The sequence below is a fragment of the Sturnira hondurensis genome, unplaced genomic scaffold (assembly GCF_014824575.4).
Source record: "Sturnira hondurensis isolate 20B ecotype Veracruz unplaced genomic scaffold, ASM1482457v3 Scaffold0022566, whole genome shotgun sequence".
Taxonomy (NCBI): Eukaryota; Metazoa; Chordata; class Mammalia; order Chiroptera; family Phyllostomidae; genus Sturnira; species Sturnira hondurensis.
In genome coordinates, this window is record NW_028095197.1 from 7,789,453 (window position 1) to 7,810,925 (window position 21,473).

Sequence of the window (21,473 nt, forward strand, 5' to 3'; positions counted from 1 at the left end):
GTTTTCTGTGTCATGGTTTTGCTGCTCAAAGCAATTTTTGAAGCTCACTGATTTAAAGACTGATCTAGGTAGCCTTCCCCTGCCCCCAAAAAAGATAGTATAAAAATACATATTAGTTCTTTTCACAAGAATACTACTGAGTCTCCACATGTATTTATATGCTGTCATATACTGTCATAAGGTTTTCCCATTTTTTGTATTTTTTATTGTGGAAAAACATGCAGCACATACAATTTACCATTTCTGTCATTTCTAAGTGTATAATTTAGAGGCATTTATTATATTGACAATATTGTGCAACCATCACCACTATCTATTTTCTAAAACTTTTTCATTATCCCAAGAAACCCTACAACCAGTGAGTAGTAACTCCCTATTTCTCTTCCTTTATTTTTAATTATATTCTCAGAGGCCTTCATAACATTCAAACTATGATATGCTGCCACCATGTGGCATGAGAGTGTCATGACTACCCAGGATTGGGAATTGCTTCAAAAATAATCCAACATAGGTATGGGAAAAATAAGTGAAAATGTACATGAAATAAAATTGTCCCAGTTGGTAACTTTTTGAACCCAGGTGAAGGGCACACAGGGGTTAATTATTTCAGTCTCTCTGCATTTGTACATGTTTTAAGTTTTCCAGAATAAGTATTAAAATTGTGCCTACAATGTTAAACACTGTATACATTTCATACACTTCTAAATCCTAGAAAAGACCTCATACATCAGTACTGTGCAAATACTGTGTTTCTTCAGGTATTTTCAAAAGGTGAGAAAATATTTTATGCACAATACAAGTATCAATTATACATTAATTTTAAATCCTTTAACTAGATAGCTAATTTTCAAGATTACATATTTACACTAGTTAACAAAAACCTTTGTGTTACATCCAACTAAACCTTATTAGTTACAAATCTGAAAAATCAGTATTCAAATGTATCAGTATTCAACCCTCACATGTATACAGAAATGAACAAGAGTAACTTCAACGCAGTATTGTACTTTATCTCAATTTAAGAAGGTTTTGCTTCTTTAACAGTATGCACAACTATGTAAAGGAATCAACTCTCAACTATCCCCAGTAGAAGGAAGCTAAGGAGCACAGAATTCAGTTTAAAACTGCACTTGTTTTCATTAACCCTTTATTTTTCTTTCATAAATTGCCAATTGACCAGATCATAGAAAATTTAGCACAGCAATTTTTTATTTTTCTACCATCAGCAGGGAATAGAAGCTCTGGATAACTTTTTTTTTTGAGGCAATTTTGTTTATTGTCAAGGACCATGAAACAAAGTCTGGAGATGCTTTACACAAACAGTGATGAGTTACTAACAGTTAGCTAAAGAAGGGTGGGGTGGGGAGGAGACAAAGTAATACAATGCATGATTTTGAGTGAACTCCAGCACTTAATTCTAACACCTGATCCAAGGAGAAACAGCCGCCCTTGTTCACTATGGCTGCAGCAGAATGGAAACCCCACTCAATTTATCAGTTCCTACGTGGCAGGCTGAGCAAGAGGCTATTTTAAGCTAATGCAAGAGACCACTCATGGTCTGTTAGGAACCCCCACCCCAAGCACAGAATAGCTGCTGCTGGTGGCAGTCCTTAGGTCTCAGGTTTCTCTTGGTTCTCAATGATTTGCCAGTCTGTTACACCAAACGATGGGCCAGTGTGGACCTGTCAACAAATCGTTCCCAGTTTTCTATTGTATTTATAAAGTAGAGTCTGAATTTCTACAGGGTCTTTTACATTTTTATTTTCTCTGAAAGCATCTCTTACCCCCTGATAGCATACGTTCTATAATTGTAGGCGCTGAAATGCTTCTTCTCTCTCAGCATCACCAGGCATATATCTAACATTTGTGCGTGGCTAGAGGAGGATGTTATTTTTGGAAAGAAAAAAAAAATAACCTCTTCACAGAGGTCCTGAGCTTAACCTGACACAAAAGTTCAGCCTACACAAAACCACAAACAAAATAAAGGGCAGTGGGGTTTGGTCTTGCCAGCGGACCTGGGCCTCAGACAACTGCTGGATGAATTTTCCTGATAACAGCTAAACTGACAAATAATTTTTATTTCAACCACATTTACTAATATTGTTCCAAAATATGCACTCTCCTGCTTTATAAAACATTCAATACAAAGTAATTTAAAATTCTTTTTTTTTAAAAGATTTTATTTATTTATCTTTAGAGGGGAAGGGAAAGAGAGAGAAGGAGAGAAGTATCAATGTATGGTTGCCTCTTGTGAGTCCCCTGCTGGGAACTGGCCTGCAACCCAGGCATGTGCCCTGACTGGGAATCGAACCATGATCATGTGGTTCACAGGCCCGCACTCAATCCACTGAGCTATGCCAGCCAGGGCTAAAATTCTTCATGATAATCATTATTAACATCAATTATCAAATTCTAATGGCTTGCTGCCGAGTGTGTTTCTTGGTTTTTGCCATCAGTGACTCTACCAGTGAAACTGCCTCCTCTCCTGGACTGAGGGTCTCTCTTGGCCTCTTCCTGCAATTTAGCTTTCAGCCTACTGAACTCACTGAGTATAATGAATGCCCACTGCTCCTCTGTTCTGGCTAGCTCAAATGCCCCACCTCCTTGGTTCCAGAATTGCTATATCCCACATTGTGCCAGGTGTGAAGACCAGTACACTGGGTTGTGTTGACCACTGTGTTGACCTATTTAATAGTGGATTTGTTTTAGAATTATTAAGAATCGTAGTGAGAGGTCAACCTCCTTGTTTTTGAGGTAAGTAAAACCTAGGGCGATTAAGTGACCCATCCAAGGTCAAAGGGTTATTTAGTGGCAGAAAAGATGTTAATAGTCAGAACTGCTGGTTTCTAGTTCAAATGTTTTTTGGACTACTTACATCAACACTCACATTCTGCAAGATTATCATACAATGAGAGACAAGCTGATGAAACCATTAAGTCAAATTTTCTGCAAATGCTTTAAATTAATGGACACTGGTTCTTCCAGAAATAAGACAATGAAATCTGAGTTCTGCTGGGTGAACCTGTGTAAAGGTAGGACTCGCTTTATCACTGGTGCTGGCTTTCCTCCAGAACACAAAAGCAATGGACTCACAGGAATTAATCACATTTAAACCAAACACCGATAAAACTATGTTGCAGAACCACACATAGCAGGTAACAGTTTATGGTAGGACATACTTTATTTTTTTTAAATAGATTTTATTTATTTTTAGAGAGAGGGCAAGGGAGGGAGAAAGAGAGGGAGAGAAACATCAACTGGTTGCCTCTTGCATGCCCCCAACCAGGGACCTGGCCAGCAACCTAGGCCATCTGCCCTGACCTGGAATTGAACCAGTGACATTTGCTTTGCAGGGTGATACCCAACCCATTGAGCCACACTGGTCAGGACAGTACATGCTTAATCAGACTCTCACTGACTGAATTTAAATCATTTAACTGGCAATTGATCTATTAACTTCTAACTTGTTTCTACTGGGCTCTAAGACAATGACAGGCATCTATCCTTTCAAAAGGGCTCTACTCCCACCAGGAGATTTTGGAAGTCTGCAAATGGGCAGATATTAAGGTAGTTAGAAGCCTTTGTTCAGAATAACTTTAAAGCCTTCATGTATAAATTTTATAATAAGCCTTGTTGACGTTAACCTTTAAGGCGTAAGTTCTCAAACTGCAGTCCACTGCCCCCACCAAAATTTATCAATGGACTTCAGGAGGTCTGTGACCTCGTTAAACTGTACACAATATTCTGTGTGCATGTGCATACATGCATGTGTTAGGAGAGAAGATCTATGGCTTTATCAGATCAGAATCACTGCTTTTAGTAAAACAGTTTTCAGGCAAGGCAGCTCACTGCTGGCCGCAGCATGCTCAGCAACAAAGGTTATGGAATTGCTCTTCAAACACTGCAAGCCTTGTGGAATGCAGAACCTCAATACAGTGATAATCCGAAGAGACCAGAAGTGCACCCCTACCCCCACCCCCACTGCAAGACTGGGAGACAAGTCCACTATACCTTCCTATCAACATATCTCCACATTTGATATCCTAACCGGAGAGCACCAAGAAAGCAAGATTACCTTCCATCTAAAATAAAAAGATAGGGGGAGGGGTAGAGACACGATAGGAGGATCAGTGAGATCCAGGGCCTTCCAGCGTCCAGGAACTAGCAATAACCCTCCCTGAAAGTACTTTGTTTTAACTAGTACTACCAACTCTTAGGGTTAAACTTACTAACCGGTATTAAGGTATTGACTTATGTATCAAAAGAATGAACACCAACACCTCTCTGTCAAATATCAGTGATGGGGGACTGCCCTCATCTTGGTACTTTAAGTGTTCAGTATTTTGAGAACAAACCTGTTATTGTGGCATTATAAGCTTTAGTCACAAATCCCTTTAGTGTTTTCCAAAAAAGGAACTCCTTTATATATAATACCCTGGATGCATGGCAGAAAGAGAGTGCAGAGTGACTGCGAAGTGTGAAGAGAGAGAGAACATGCTCCGACATACACAGGCCACATAAAACATGAACCCTACATACTGTATGTTGCTTACACAGAAATTCTTTCCACCACAACTAAATACTGCTCATTTTAGAGATTTGTGGATTTTAGACATTTCTATTTTTATATTCATCACCTACCACCATGTACAATGCTAAAAATGAATTTTAACATTTTCCCTCCACCAAGATGGAGAAAGGAATATTCAGTTTGGAACCCTGTGAAGAACACACGATTCTCCATAGTGACCGGTAACCCCAGCACAAATGCTGTTTTATACCTATGAAGTTTTGGGCTATTGCTATCTGACACTTTAGAGGAAAATTTTGAACATACGAAAAAAAAAAGGCCCTTCCCCCTATTTTTTAGATCTTGAAAGGCAGAGAATTAAATCCATTCACCAAAATCATACCTCTTTATATCTGAAAACCATACTCAGAGCCAAAATCAGTGCTTCCAATTAGAGACCACAAATGTAATTTTAAATTTTTTCCTGTAGCTTCTTTTTTATTTTTAATTTCTATTCATTGATTTTAGTGAGAGAGAGGGATGGAAGGGGTGAGAGGGAAAGAGGGAAGAAGAGAGAGAAAATGAATTTGTTACTCCATTTACTGATGCAATCACTGGCTAACGACTGTATGTGCCCTGACCAGGAGCAAGCCCACCACTTTGGCATGTCAGGAGGATGCTCTCACCAATGGAGCTACCTGGCCAGGGCTTCTTCCAGTTTCTTCAAATCATGATCAGCTAACTACTAGATGACACATAAGATTAAAAACAGTAATGACCAATAAATATACTAGAAATTCCAATTCTCATTTATAGGCACAGCACAATTGTTTGATATAAACACAGAGAGCCATTACCCACACACCTTCACAACTCCATATAGGTGTCTAAGCAAACAAAAAAAAGATAGTATGATATTAAAAATAAGTTGTTCTCAGTTTCCAAACTGATGGTTTAGGTACTTCAGCGGAAGTGACCCTAAGGAAGAAGCTAACCTAATCCAAAATTTAAGCTTAGAACTAAACAGGAAATTCAGAAGCAGGTAGAAAAAGAACTTTTATCTAAACTGGTTTAATGAAGCTATTATATACACACATATTGGAATAAATGAAGTGACAACAGTGAGTGTGTGCGCGTGCAAGTGCCTGGTGCACATCACCCCACTCCCCACCCCAACAACTTCAATCTGGAGAGTAAAGTAAATCAAAACACAGTCGTAGGAAATGGGTTTTTCTAGGCCCAGGAACACTTTTTGGACTAGGAGAAGCAACAAGCTTAATCAGTGACCTGAGCACATATAAGAAATAAAGAACCACCAGAAGGTTGCAATCAGCAATGAGAAGCAGTTTCTGAGACCAAACTTGAGCTATATCCAGAGGACAGATGGAAATATACACACAGACATTCTGGACACTAGAAGCATTTATTGCTGAGATGAAGAGATTTTTCATCAAGCCCCACTCCCTGCCATCGCTTAGATGAAATTGTCAGATAAGCTACCTGCTTGTGCTCCAATTCCACTCCATGCATATGTTCTGAGCAGGTACTAAATACCAGGCACCATATAAGTGCCCCGTAAATCATGATATGGTAAAAACAGAGGAAACAGATTATTGCCCCGTGCTGCTTGCACTCTAGTAGAAAAGACTATTTAAAAGGAAGGGAAGCAGAATAGGTGGACCCCAGTCCCCTTCACTCTCTCTGTTCTTCCCAATGCCAATTTTTGTCAGAAGAAGGTACGTTAGGATGACATCAAAGTTATATTAGAAGAAATGGTCAAATAAGAGAGAGATCTTGATGTGTCCTGTAAATAAGTGTTCAGTTTTAAAGAACATGATGATTAAAAACTACATAACTGGATGGAGTCAGGAACAAGTCAACCTGGCCTTGAACATAAGCTGTCAAAGATCTTCCCAGTCTTGGGCAAAAGGAAGGTTATCAGAATCAAAAGGAAAGTAATAAAGAAAAGGAAGAAGAAAGATCAAAAGAGAATGGGCTTCTGGGAACTCACCCAAGACAAAGTGAAAAATTATTTGCAGCCTTTTCTGAATGCACTTTCTTTTTTAAAGATTTTATTTATTTTTAGAGAGGGTAAGGGAGGAAGAAAGGGAGGGAGACAAACATCAATGTGTGGTTGGTTGCCTCTCCCACGCTCCCCAAGCAGGGACCAGGCCCGCAACCCAGGCATGTGTCCTGACTGGGAATCGAGCTGGAGACCTTGCACTTTGCAGGACAACACCCAACCCACTGAGCCACGTGGGTCAGGGCCAAATGCACTTCTTTCTGATCAATTACAATCAAGACCAGACTTTTCTGGCAAAGGATAGACTCATCTGTCCTTCCAGACCCAGAGAGACAAATGTCAGGCCACATATGTAAACCCATGAATGAGTAATTGTGAACTGTGGTAAGTTCTACAAAGGACAAAACGAAGTGCAACAAGAGAGCAGACAGTTAGAAATTCCTTTAGAAAGGGTAGCCAAAAAAGCCTCAGAGGGAAGTTAAGAGCTAATGGAGGAACAGGAGCCGAGCACCCAAAGGGCACAGTGAGCAGCCTACACAGGGAACACATTATGGGGGGGGGGGGGGGGGCGGGGAATGAGATAAGTACAAGTGCAACAGAAAGTCAATGAATGGTTTTAAGTAGCCACGTGACCCATTCTTTTAAAAGCTCTCTCACTGCTGCGCAGAAAAAATTGGAGGGAACCCAGAGAAGTGTGATCAGTTGAAAGGACAATGTGGTAGCTCAGGGAGAGAGATGAGATGGTGCCCATGGAAAGACATGGAATGGAAGGATACAAGATACATTTTGGAGCTGAGTTTCTGAAAAGGACTAGGTGAAGGATGTGGAGGGGAAAAAAACAGGTGTCAAAAATGACTCTTAGGTTCCTGGATTAAGCAACTGGATGTCATCTAATGGGAAGACTAAGGGAAGGAAGTGAATGGGACAGTTATCACCAGTTTTGTCTCAGTAAACATTTTAGTTTTTGACATGTAAATATGAGCTCCCTGTAAAATGTAAAATTGGGGCCCCAGCTGGTGTGGCTCAGTGGATTGAGGGCTAGCCTGCGAACCAAATGATCGCTGGTTCGATTCCCAGTCAGGGCATATGCCTGGGTTGGGGGCCAGGTCCCCAAGTGTGGGGCATGTGAGAGACAACCAAACATTGATGTTTCTCTCCCTTCTCCTCTGCCTATAAATAAATAAATAAATAAATAAATAAAATGTTTATATAAAATTAGGAATGCTCAGTTTATATATACAAAATTAGAACTCTCAGCATATAAATGATATTTAAAATCCTTGGGAACAAATGATATTATCAAGAAAGAGAACACAGAAAAGAGATGGGTACAGGGCCAAAGCTGTAGTAATGAGGCAAACAAACAAAAAGTACACACAAAAGCAAGAAGAAAACTAGGATTATGAGATTACAAAAGCCAAGAGAAAGGGATTCAAGAAAGAGGGTAAATTCTATAGAGAACTGTGGTAAGACACACAGGGAAAAGTGGTCTGAGTGGCTCTGGGTTTGGTAATTCACTGCCATTGATGACCTTGGCAAGTGCAGTCTTAGGAAGTAGGAGTTAAGCTGATGACGGCGGATGAGGGACTGATACAATGTACACCAAGCAGCCTGTTTCTGACTTAGTTTCTGACCTGCTTCCTCTCGCCTCCTCTACTCTTCCCGAGCCTCATAACCACTCTCCTTACCTCCACCCTTACCCTCCTACAGCCCATTCTCAGTATAGCAGGCATAGTGATCCCGCTGTGGGAATGGAAGTTACTACATCACATCATCAATTCTCTACTCAGTGATCTCATCTCACAGCAAAAGTCAAAGAGAAAGTCTTTATAATGGTCTAGAAGGTCACCATCCTGCTTCCTGCCACAGTATTCTCTCTAGCCACTCCAAACTGCCTTCCGCTCCCTGAACACAGCCAGCACACTTCGGCCTCAGGGCTCCTGCACTCACACAGTGCTTCAGGTCTCAGCTCAATCATCACCACAGCACGGAGGTCTTCCCTGACCAGTGGATTTAAAGAGAACCGCCCCCTTTCATTCTTTGCTTGTCTCTCCCTACCCTACTCTCTATTAGCATTTATCATTTTTATGACACATTACACATTTATTAGTTATTGTCTAACTCACATCGCCGGAATGTGAGCTTCAAAAGAACAGAAGTTTGACCAGTTTTTGTTACTACTGCACACCTAGTAAGCAGGCCTGGCACACGGTAAACACTCACATTTATTTGCTGCATTTAAGTCATTAAAAGTCCCTTTCGTCCCTGGCTGGGTGGTTCTGTTGGTTGGAGTGTCATCCCTTATACCAAAAGGTTACAGGTTCAATTTTGCATCAGGGCACATACCTGGGTTACATGTTAGGTATCTGGTCGAGGTGCCTGCAGGAGGTGACCTACTGATGTTTCTCACTCTCTCCCCCGCTCCCTACATCCCTCCCACTCTCTCTCCTTTCCCCTTTAAAATTAATAAACATATCCTCAGGTGAGGATTAAAAACAGAAAAAGAAAAAAGGCCCTTTCGCATTACAAATTATTAAGCTAGCACTTTCAGTTTGGATTCAAGTCTTCTGTTTTTTAGACAGTGTGAGTCTGATCACCCACAGTCCAGTTTCTGGGCCCCTGAAACTCAGCACTAGCCTCTAGGCCTTGGAAACTCACAATACTATCACCCTGCGAACTACCTCCTATAGAATCCTCAAAGAAAATTTCCATTCAATTTTCAATATAAACTGTTTGCCTTTTGGGTAAAGCAAAGCCCACTAAACAAAAATCACTGTAATAACTCAGAGAAGGAGCCACAGAGGGGACCTCAGTGGTACATATGAAAGTATGTATCTACTGTATTGGAACAAAGGCAAGTAGGTACGTTGCTCTGGAATTAAGTGATTCTCCCAAACGATGGAACCAGGCCCTCCAGTCTGTACAACTGGTTTTCCTAGCCATCTCTCAGATCACCAAGAAACAGAATACATCATTTTTCTCTGCAAATTCCCTGCCTCAGGATGTTCTCCCTGGAAGGGTAACTGACTGAAAGTTAGTTCAGGAGTTACCTGGAAACTCCTGATGAGTTAAAATCAAACAAAGCTCTAGATCATGTCAATGAAATGCAAACCTCAACCATACCTCTGAAACGTTTGAGTCAGGTTTACCAGTCATACGGATCATCTACTCATGTGCTCCTGTCAGTGAAATGCTCAGTCTCTCTGACTCCATCTCATTTAAGCCTGTGTTGTTTCCATGGCCTTCAGGCTAATAGTTTCTGCTTAGACATACTAGTTATTAGAGGAATTCTGCTTGGGGCTTGAGTTTTTACAAAAACAGCCCCTCCCATTTTCCCTTCCCTTGACATAAAAGAAGCCTGAACCCCGTATTTCCTTAAGATGGATTTAAGGAACCACTAGGACTCCCATCTTCTCAGCTGGTGCCTTCTCGATCATACTGCAAATTCTCACGTTGTGAGTTTTGGCCTTTCAGAGTGTTGGGCACACAGACTTTGGACTGGTAACACTCCTATAGAGAATCTGTGGAAACATGCCCTGAAAATTGCAGCGCTCGTCCAATGAATTGATTTACATTCATATCTAAGAATGGAAAGCAACAGCAAAACAATTTAAAATACAAATAAATCTACAGAACTTGTAAATGTGGCTACATAACTGCATGACATTTTTAAAATCATCCTCAAAAGAAAATATGTAATTTATAAAAATCACAAATAAATTTCTAAAACTCCATGTTATATTTACTTAAAAAAGGAAAGGAGAAAGAAATACTGGTGCACTAAAATGTCTAAAAATTATGAAGACACAAAAATATTATTTAGCTCTGTCTCTATTAGAGGAAAGTCTTTTTTAAATCCACACAGACCAGTAACACATGGAAAGATGCTCAATACCATTAGCCATTAGGAAAAAGCAAATCAAAACCACAACGGACTACCAACGCACCCTCAGTAGGATGGCTATAGCCAAAAAGATAAATAATAAGTATTTAATAAGAATGTGGAGAAATTAGGACTTGCGTAAATTGCTGGTGGAAATGTAAAATGAATGGTACAGTCACCTCAGAAAACAGTTTGGCAGTTCCTCAAAAATTCCACTCACGTGGGTGTTTGTGAGTGCATCTAACAGAAATGTAAACATAAGCCCCCACAAAATCTACTACACAAATATCCACAGCATTATTCATAATGGTTTAGTAGTGGATACAACCCAAGTGTCCATTAGTTGATGGATGGATAAATAAAATGCAGCATATCCATAAATGAATATTATTTGACCATAAAAAGGAATGAAGTACTAATATGTTACAACATAGGTGAACCTAAAAACAGATATAAAAGAAGCCAGTCATAAAAGACTATATATACATGATTCTACTTATACAAATGGTCCAGAATAGGTATATCTGTCTGTAGTGACAGAAATTAAATCATTGATGCCTAGAATTTAGGTAGAAGGAAATGAGTGACCACCAATGGGTACAAGGGGTCTTTGGGGGGCATGATGAAAAAATTCTGGAATTTGATAGTTGTGATGGTTGCACAACTGTGAATATAATGGAATACCAGAAGCCAGTAAACTATATACTTTCTATTAATAAACTGTATGAAATGTGAATTACAGGTCAATAAGGCTATTAATTTTTAAAAAGAATGAGGTAGATAACACAATGGGAGGTTTCTGGGTACTTGCATTATTATTATTTCTTGATCTGTTGGTTACACTGTATGTTCACATTGTGATTAACTGAGCTGCAAACTTACGAGATGTGCATGATTCTATACATATATCATATTTCAAATAAAGGTTTTTAAAAATAACTACATCTATAAATACTGACTTGGAAAGAGACCCAGATACAAAGTGGAAAAAAAGCAAGTTTCAAAACACTATGTAGTATAATATGCACCCACTTTTTATAAATGTATATGTGTGTGTATGTGCACAGAGTAAAAGAGAAAAAGCCCACACAAGTATACATAGCAACCTCTTCTCACTGATCTCTTAAGAATTCAAATAAAGGGATTTTTATTTTCTCTGATACATATTTCTGTAATGTTAGAATTTTTGCAATGTGTATTTCTATAATGGGAACATAATTGTATAGGTTTTTAAAAATAATTTAAGGCATACAGAATTTAATTTTCTTAAAAATATCTACCTCATGCCTCCCTGCAAAATTAAGGAAATTGAACAGAATAAACTTAAAACAAAATAGAAACAAATGGTTACTGCTTCTCCACCCAAAAAAGATTAGTTTTCCATGATACCAAAATCCTGGTATCAAGAATGGAAGAAGAGGACTTCCGGCCAAGATGGAGGTGTAGGTGGAAACACTGTATCTCCTCACACAACCAAGTTTATGAACAACAAATATTTAAAAACCAGAATGCAACCAAAACAGAGAAAATTAAACTGTACTGAAGTCTGACAACAACGAACCATTCATCCAGACCTTGTCACAATCCAGCGACTTGGGTTGCCCCGCCCTGGTGAACACCTAGGGCTCCACACCTCATACGTAACAAGCACAAACAAACTAAAACATTATGGCTCAAGAAGAAGAACACCTCAAAGTCCCAGAGCCAATACTTCTAAGCAACCAAGAGATAGCTAACCTATCAGATGCACAGTTCAAAATACTGGTGATCAGGATGCTCACAGAACTGGTTGATTTCAGTCACAAATTAGAGGAACATATGAAGGCTAAACTAATTGAAATGAAGGAAAATGCACAGGAAACCAATAGTGATGGGAAAAAAACTGAGACTAAAATCAATGGAGTGGACCAGAAGGAACAACAACAACAAAAAAACGACCAAACAGAAAACAATGAAGAACCAAGAATTTAAAAAACTGAGGGGAGGCTTAGGATCCTCCAGGACATCTTCAAACATTCCAACATCCAAATTATAGGGGTACCAGAAGGGGAAGAGGAACAGCAACAAGTGGAAAACTTATTTGAACAAATAATAAAGGAGAACTTCTCCAATCTGGCAAAGGAAATAGACTTCCAGGAAGTCCAGGAAGCTCAGAGAGTCCCAAAGAAGTTGGTCCCAAGGAAGAACACACCAAGGTACATCATAATTACATTAGCCAAGATTAAAATGAAGGAGAGAATCCTAGAAGCAGCAAGAGATAAGGGGACAGTTACCTATAAAGGAGTACCCATCAGACTGTCAGCGGATTTCTCAAAAGAGACCTTACAGGTAAGAAGGGGCTGGAAAGAAGTATTCCAAGTCATGAAATCCAAAGACCTACAGCCAAGATTGCTTTATCCAGCAAAACTTTCATTTAGAATGGAAGAACAGATAAAGTGCTTCTCAGATAAGGTCAAGTTCAAGGAGTTCATCACCACCAAGCCCTTATTATAGGAAATGTTAAAAAGATTTATCTAAGAAAAAGAAGATAAAAAATATGAACAGTGAAAGGAGAGCAAACTCACAGTCATTAACAACCACACCTAAAACAAAAGCAAACTAAGAGGACAGCTAGATCAGGAGCAGAACCATAGAAATGGAGATCACATGGAGGGTTAGCAACAGGGGAGTGGAAGGAGGAGAGGTGGGAGAAGGTACAGAGAATAAGTAGCATAGACGGTAGGTAGGAAATAGACAGGGGGAAGGCAAGAATGGTATGGGAAATACAGAATCTAAAGAACTTGTGACACATGGACATGAACTAAAGGGAGGGAATAGGGGAGGGGTGTGCAGAATGGAGGGGAATGAAGAGGGGGAATGGGACAACTGTAATGGCATAATCAATAAAACATATTTAAAAAATGAATGGCAGAAGAAAGTAAAATTACAGGTCTCCACTCATGAACATACACCAAGGCCCTGAATACTAACAGATCAGTCCAATCCTATGAGGGTTCTTCCAGGAATGCAGGGATAATTCCGTGCTAGAAACTGATTAATATAACTCAGCACATAAACACGTCAAAAGAAATAATCTCTAAGGGCAGCTAATCATGTTTAAAGGCATTTGACAAACATATCCTTTCTAAAAAATAAAAAACCTTAATAAATAAAAATACTTCTGTAACTCATTAGGTTTGAGACCCATAGTCAACCAACCCCACAATGGACTGTGAAGTGCACCTAAGGCGGCCTCATTAGACTCAAGTTGAATATATGACATTTTTCTGAATGTTACTGTCTAGCCAATGAAACACCAACGGGAAATACTGAAAAGGAGTCTAAATTAGCAGAATTTGTCCAGCTGGAATACCCACCAAATAAATCTACATAAAACTACTAAAATGACAAAGCTCAGGAAATAGGCAGGTTTGTAAATAAATTTATAAAAACCAGCTTTTCCTAACATTGACAAAACTCCGAAAGTATGATTAAAAAAAAAGAAAAAAGAGAAAAAACACCCCATTGCCCTGGCTGGTGTGGCTCAGTGGGTTGAGCACATACCTGCGAACCAGAAAGTCGCCAGTTCAATTCCTGTTCCAGGCACAGGCCTGGGTTACAGGCCAGTTGCTCAGTTGGGAGAGTGAGAGAAACAACTGAAAGGCAACTGATAAATGTTTCTCCCGAACAACGATGTTTCTCTCTCTCTCTCCACTTCTTCCCCCCTCTCTAAAAAACAAATAAAATCTTTGAATAAAATAGATTTAAAGTTTAAAAAACACCCCACTGTCAAAAACAAAAAAGTAAAATTGCTCTGGCTGGTGTAGCTCAGTGGATTGAGCGCGGACCTGTGGACCGGTTAGATTCCCAGTCAGGGCACATGCCTGGGTTGCAGGCCAGTTCCCAGCAGGGGACGCACAAGAGGCACCCATACATTGATACTTCTCTCTCTATCTCCTTCCCTTCCCCTCTAAAGATAAATAAATAAAATCTTTAAAAAAAAGTAAAATACTATGGAATTAACAGATGTTAATTAAAACACAAAACTTCACTAAGCCATATACTGTGACACATAAAAAGAGATTAAGTAGAAAGAAGTCATGTGATACATGAAAAGATGCAGTATGAGGAGATCAACTTAGTAAATTTAATGTATTTCCAATCAGTGTAGCAGTGGGGTTTCTTTGGGGAGGGGGGAATTCGGACAAAAACTTAAAATTTTATCTAGAAGTGGGGGTAATGTATGTAATAAAAGCCAAGTCTTTTTCAAAATAAGAAAAACTACAAGAATTTGTCCTACTAAGCATTTATCTTATAAAACTACAGTAAGTAAAACATGTAATGTGGATATAATGTGGAGAATAGAGACAGATCAATAGAACACAACAGTATACAAATACATCTAAGTACTAGTGGAAATGCAGTACATAATTTAAAATGTCACATTAAATATATAAGGAACTGGTTAAATTGTGGTAAGTCCATACCAAATACAATGGAATGCTGCACAGCTAGCTATTAAGAATGACGTAGAATAGCTATTAAGAATAACTACACTGAGGTAGAAAGATGGTCAGAACATATCATGACAAAAAATTCTAGAAAGGAAGTACACCATCCCTTGTATGTGAAACATACATGCTTCCTTCAGAGCCACGCTGGAGAGCAACTGTCTGGAAGGCTGCGCCACACCGAACAGTGCTGTCACCACCTCCAGGACCATGACAGACAGGAATAAGAATGACAGTTCACCAGCCGAGGTCCCAATATAAAGAGATGGCAAACTCAAATTAGAAAAATCTGAAGGGGGGTTGTTTATAAACGAAATAAGTACAAATTTGGGAGGTGAGTTCTACAGATACCACAGGAGATGGCAGAGAAACTAGGACTAGTAATAGCAGAACAACCATCACTCTGGCCCCACAAAAATACCGGAGATAAAAGATAGCGGAACCCACGTAACAGAAGGCAGGCTCCCCTGAGAGGAGAGAGGATAAATATTCTCACCTCTTTCTCCGTCCTTTCCCTTTCTCCTTAAGGTTGAACACAGGGAGTCAGCAGACCTGGGAGCACTTGCCCCGGGGCAAAGAGCCAAGTAGAAAGGGGTGGAAGATAGATCCGAAGTACACAGATATCTGGCACAGTTTTGATTAAAAAAAAATTGTTCCATTTAGGGGAGATTTTTAAAAAGATTTTATTATTTTAATTTGTATTCACTGATTGTAGAGAAAGGAAGAAAAACATTGATTTGTTGTTCCACTTATTTACGCATTAATTTCATTAGTTGATTCTTGCATGTGCCCTGACTGGGGATTGAACATGCAACCCTAGAGTATAGGGATGACACTCTAACCAACTAAGCTATCCCGTCAGGGCCTCTTTTACCTTTTTATAACTTTAATTACACAAATAAAGTACAATCACTTTGTTAAAACTTTAGATAGAAACTAAAATCTCACCCCTCCATAAACCTGGATCTTTCTCCAGAAGTAATCATCTTTATCATCATCATTTTGGTAAGATTTGTTGATTTTCTTCTAGACAGACACATACCACAATAAAACACAGAGAATTGTTTTATGAGATATCATTTGCTTAACAGGAAGAGCATTAATTACTCTATTACTTTCTGCAAACTTTTTATTTTTGCCACTTTTAGTTTGGTTATAAAATAACGCTTAAAAAGCCGAGATGGACGGCTTGATTCTCCTGGGTGTTATGTTTGACTCATGCGGTCTCTCAGTGGCATCAAAATGTGATATTCCCTCCACCACCAGCCCCCAAGCTGCATTAGCATCACCTAGGAATTTACTTAAAATACAAAAGATCAAGCCCCCACCCTACTGAAGGTAATCAAAACCTCAGAAAGTGAAGCCCAGTAATCTTCCTTTTAACCAGCCCTTAAAACCTGGCTATTGTAAGAATCACTACTCCACCAATACCAGCCCAGTGTCCCTGCTAGGGATCTGCATTTTAATGAGATCCCCGGGGTGATACATAAGTAAATTAAAGTGTGAGCAGCTCTGGTCGACCTCAGAACCATAAACCTAACCCCAATCCATACTGCCCACACCCATTCACACACAGTATATCAATGAGTGGTTTCTGGGGCTGAGAAGGGAGGAGGCCAGCAGAAAGACCAGTGGTTTTTAATCTTTGAATTTGAATCTATCACTCCGGTGGGAAAAACATCAATACTGCATGCCCTAGTTAGGCAGACCATGTTACCAATGTATACTGAGTGTGTGACAGATAGCACATAACTACCATTAAACACCCTGGAAATTCACTGCTCTTAGATGTCAGTATTACATCCTAAGTTCTCGTTTTCCTTTCAAAATAAGTGAATTTCAGTTTTAACCCCAAGTATAATAAAACTACATACAACTTGCTAACTTTTGTTTGCATCACTATTATGATGGTGGGGACCTATCCTTTTATTTTCTCATTGAATTCATTGGGGTGACACTGGCTAATAAAACCACACAGATTTCAGTGTACAGCTCCACAAGGCATAGTGCACTATAGTGCGTAGTGCACTATATGCTCCTCACCAAAGTGAAGTCTCTTTCCACCACCAATTATCTCCCCTTTACCCTCTTTCACCGCCCCCCACCCTCTTTTCCCTCTGGCAATCACCATTATTTTAAAACAAACCTACCTTTTCTGTTCAAGAGTGCTGTTAACAACAATTACTGGTATATCTACCCTCTATTTCCATGCTGCAGCCTAAGCAGCCACACAGCTTGTGGGGAGGAGAAAATGTGACCAGAACTCCACCTTTAACCTCCTGATCCCTCCCTCAGAGGCTCAAATATTTTCTTAAATATTTTAAAAGATTTTGCCTCTCGTACGCTCCCCAACCGGGGACCAAACCCCAAACCTAGGCATATGCCCTGACTGGTGACCTCTTGCTTCGCAGAACGAAGCCCAACCAACAGAGCCACATCCGTTACTGCTCAGAAATTTTCTTTTAAAACCTGCAACCTTCTCCCCGTTTCTCCTCCTCCCACTCCCTTGTTGCTAACCCTCCATGTGATCTCCATTTCTATGGTTCCACTCCTGATCTAGCTGTCCACTTAGTTTGCTTTTGTTTTAGGTACGGTTTTTTAACAACTGTGAGTTTGCTGTCCTGTCTCTGTTCACATTTTTTATCTTCTTGTTCTTAGATAAGTCCCTTTAACATTCCCTATAATAAAGCCTTGGTGATGATGAACTCCTTGACCTTATCTGAGAAGCACTTATCTGCCCTTCCATTCTAAGAAGGTACAGAGAATAAGTAGCATAGGCGGTAGGTAGAAAATAGACAGGGGGGAGGGCAAGAATAGTATGGGAAATATAGGATCTAAAGAACTTGTGACACATGGACATAAACTAAAGGGGGGAAATGGTGGGGGAGGGGTGTGCAGGGTAGAGGGGAATGAAGGCAGGGGAATGGGACAACTGTAATGGCATAATCAATAAAATATATATTTTTTAAAAAACCCTGCAACCTAAGGTACCAGCCTCAAGCCTCTTCCTTTTGCTCCTCTCATTATTCTCCACTCAGTCTCAGGTCTGTCCTGAGTCAACTGCAAACATGTTGAACTTTCTCAGGAAATCTGACATGGGAACATACACATTTGTGCCTGAGAATGGTAGTCTCAGTGCTCAATCCAACATGACTCAGAGCCTAATACAACAATCTGCTTTTTAAGACACTTCCAGTTTCACTTCTAGTTCTTACCAGGCTTACGCCCTGCCCCAATGCAACACAGCCCCCCCTTCTCTGTGCTTTCCTGACCCAGGAAGTAGGACGGTCAAGTCAGTGAGGCCCATACCCAATTTGACTGGCGTCTACCTTCTTAAAGCAGTGTTGGAATCAAAATTTCTAAAGCCCCTTTTCAATTTGTTAACTTTTCTTATGTAGAACAAGGAGTATTTTAACCAAGGCTTAAATTTGGGCCCTGGGTTTTTAATAACAGAGCATCAGGAAAAATAATGTAACTATTCTATTAAACCATTTTATTTTGAAATAAACATGTTTGCATTTCAAATGTGCTATTAAAAATTTCGGTATCACAACATTAATCTGATTTCTATCCCCACCTCATAGAATTATGTTAAAATCTTTTGTCAATTGAGACAGTTCATTTTTTAAAAGATTTTGTTCTATCAAACAATATGTACAGTATTGTACTGTACACAATATGTACAGTATTATCTAAACCTTCTAGACTCAAATTCTGACTTTAGCTTTGACCTCTAGAAATTTATTTCGTGAGCTGCACACAAATTAATTTTTTTTAAGATTTTATTTGTTTTTAGAGAGAGGGGAGGGAAGGAGAGAGATACACCCATCGATTACCTCTCACACGCAACCACCCGCCCCCACCACTGGGGGCCTGTTCCACAACCCAGGCATGTGTCCTAGCTGGTAATCAAACCAGCGACCCCTTGCGGCGCTCAATCCATTGAGCCACACCAGCCAGGGCGCAAATTAATTTTAATAAGGCAAATCTTTTGTTTTGTTTGTTGCCTTTGTTTTGGGTTTTTTTTTTAAAGGCACACAGTGGTAGCTTTTATTTAAAGTTAAAGCTCAAAAATATCATGAAATAGTAACTTGTATTCAACAATATATGCACACTTCTTAATAGAAACATCAAATAATTAGATCACTGCCCTGGCTGGTGTAGCTCAGTAGACTGAGCGTGGGCTGTGAACCAAAGGGTTGCTGGTTCCATTCCCAGTCAGGGTTCATGCCTGGGTTGCTAGCTGGGTCCCCGGTAGGGGGCATGTGAAAGGAAACCACACACTGATGTTTCTCTCCCTCTCTTTCTCCCTCCCTTCCCCTCTTTCTAAAAATAAATAAATCTTTAAAAAAAATCAGATCACAAGAGTTCATGACTCATAATGTTGATATAAAGCAGATAGTCAACAATAATGTCTTCCATTAGAACCCCTAAACATATTGTAACTCTAGATATGTTCTGAGGCCGAGGTTCTTAAACAAACTCAAGCAAGTAAACAGGCAGAAATTCCTCAACTACCTAAATTAATTGGTTTTTAAAAGATTTTATTTATTTATTTTCAGAGGAAGGGGAAGGGAGGGAGAAAGGGAGGGAAAGAAACATCGATGTGTGGGAGCCTGTAACCCAGGCACGTGCCCTGACTGGAAATCAAACTCGTAACTTTCCAGTTCTCAGACTAGTGCTCAATCCACTGAGCCACACTGGTCAGGGCTAAATTAATCAGTTTTTATCCTGCCTGAATGAAAAGAATATCTCCCTCCTATGATTAATTCCATATTGCTTAGTAATTTGAAAGACGAAGAATTCCTTTTTCCCTTTCCAGCTATTCATAAGTAGGAGAAAAAGATTAAATTGGCAAGCTCATCTCAAAAACAGGCTATGTTCCAAAAATCTATAAATACGGTTTTAACCTTAGATTCCCATTTTGCCATAGAACATTTTTTAAATAGATGGTGCACCAATGCCTATTAAGCCCATCATATAGATAATATTAGAAACACCATCTATAATTACTTATGAGAAATTTACTCAATATCACCATTCCAACATTAGGCCACCTAAAGAAAGAGCATTTTTTAAAAACACTTTATTTACTTATTTTTAGAGAGAGGGGAAGGTAGGAAGAAAGAGAGGGAGAGAAACATCGATTTGTGGTTGCCTCTCATACACCCAAACCGGGGACATGGCCTGCAACCCAGGCATATGCCCTGATTGGGAGTCGAACCAGCGACCCCCTGGTTCACAGACCAGTGCTCAATCCACTGAGCTACACCACCCAGGACAAGAGAGAGCATTTTTAACAAGGGTTCCAACCAATTTTGAAGTACATAGTTCATTTGGGAACCACTACACTACATTATTTTCCTCAAATAACCCACTGTCTCAGACAGCATCCGCCCAACACCAGGCTATCCAACTGGAGCTCGAAATGCTCATATTCTCTGCTACTGAGTAAAGAGATATGTTTATGCTTTAGCTTGTAACAAATCAGTTTACTATGGAAATTAAGGCTAAAAAGAAGTCTAATACCCATTCTTGTACTGATTTGGGAGTGGGGAAGGCATGCATATCCACAAAAAGGTGGGATTCAGAAGTTCCCCTGAGTAGTGTCAAATTTTTCCTTGAGTTCTGTATCTTCATTAAGTGCCCAAACAAGCACTCAGTTAAGACTCTAATATTCAGAATCACAGAACATGAGAGATTTCCTAAGAAGGAATTTAAATATGCCTGATCTAAAGTGAACCCACTTCAATACAGGTACTCCCTGGCTCCCGTTGTGGAAAAAGTAATGAATGACTTTTAAAACATCAATTAAATAATCCTAACAGAATAATTCAGAACTTTAAAAAAAAGGAGCATATTTCACAGGAGGAGAAAAGGTGAAACTAAAGACAAAATTCTCTTTAGTGGCTAAACCACAGATTGCTTTTTATACTCAATCTTTTGTTACTAAGATTAACTAACTGCTAAATTTGCTTAGACTATCTAAAGCGAGATGTAGTAAAGCATGATGGCTAAAAATACAGATTTAGAACAAAGGCAGCTTGGGTTCACATCCCAGATAACACTCTTCATAGCTGCACCATCTCTAGCAAGTTATTCAACCTCTCTGTGCTCCAGTTTCTTCATCTGCACAATAAGGATAATAATAGCATCAACCTTAGAATATTGTGAAAATTAAATGAATTAATCCAGGTAAAGCAAACTTTGGAACAAACTTTGCACACAGTAAGCACACAATAAGTGACCACTACTTTCAACTTATTACAAATTAAGTAGGGTTTGGAAAAACTGCAGGAGGAAAGGCATTCCGAACTGAAGTAACAAGCAAAGAAACAGTGGTGAAAAGTGATACACATTTGGACCACAGGAAATTCTATTCCTTGGAGAATAATATTCAGAAGGAAGAATAGTGGAGATCGGAATAATGAAGACCCAGCTGGGCAGGCCTTGAATGCCAGACCAAAAAATGTTTCTTTCATTTAGAAGGTAGCCACTTAATTTTTTTATCTGATTAGATCTGTGCTTTAGCAATGTTAATTACTAAGATTAAATCCTATCACTATC

General features: G+C 39.4%; 1 protein-coding gene and 1 pseudogene across 4 annotated transcripts in view; both read right to left on the reverse strand.

The window, feature by feature from the left end:
- The window catches only part of RNF38 (ring finger protein 38), a 125,299-nt gene that overhangs the window by 95,052 nt on the left and 8,774 nt on the right, over positions 1–21,473 (reverse strand). The window lies entirely within an intron of this gene.
- Positions 1,611–15,118, reverse strand: LOC118979832 (LYR motif-containing protein 4-like; annotated as a pseudogene).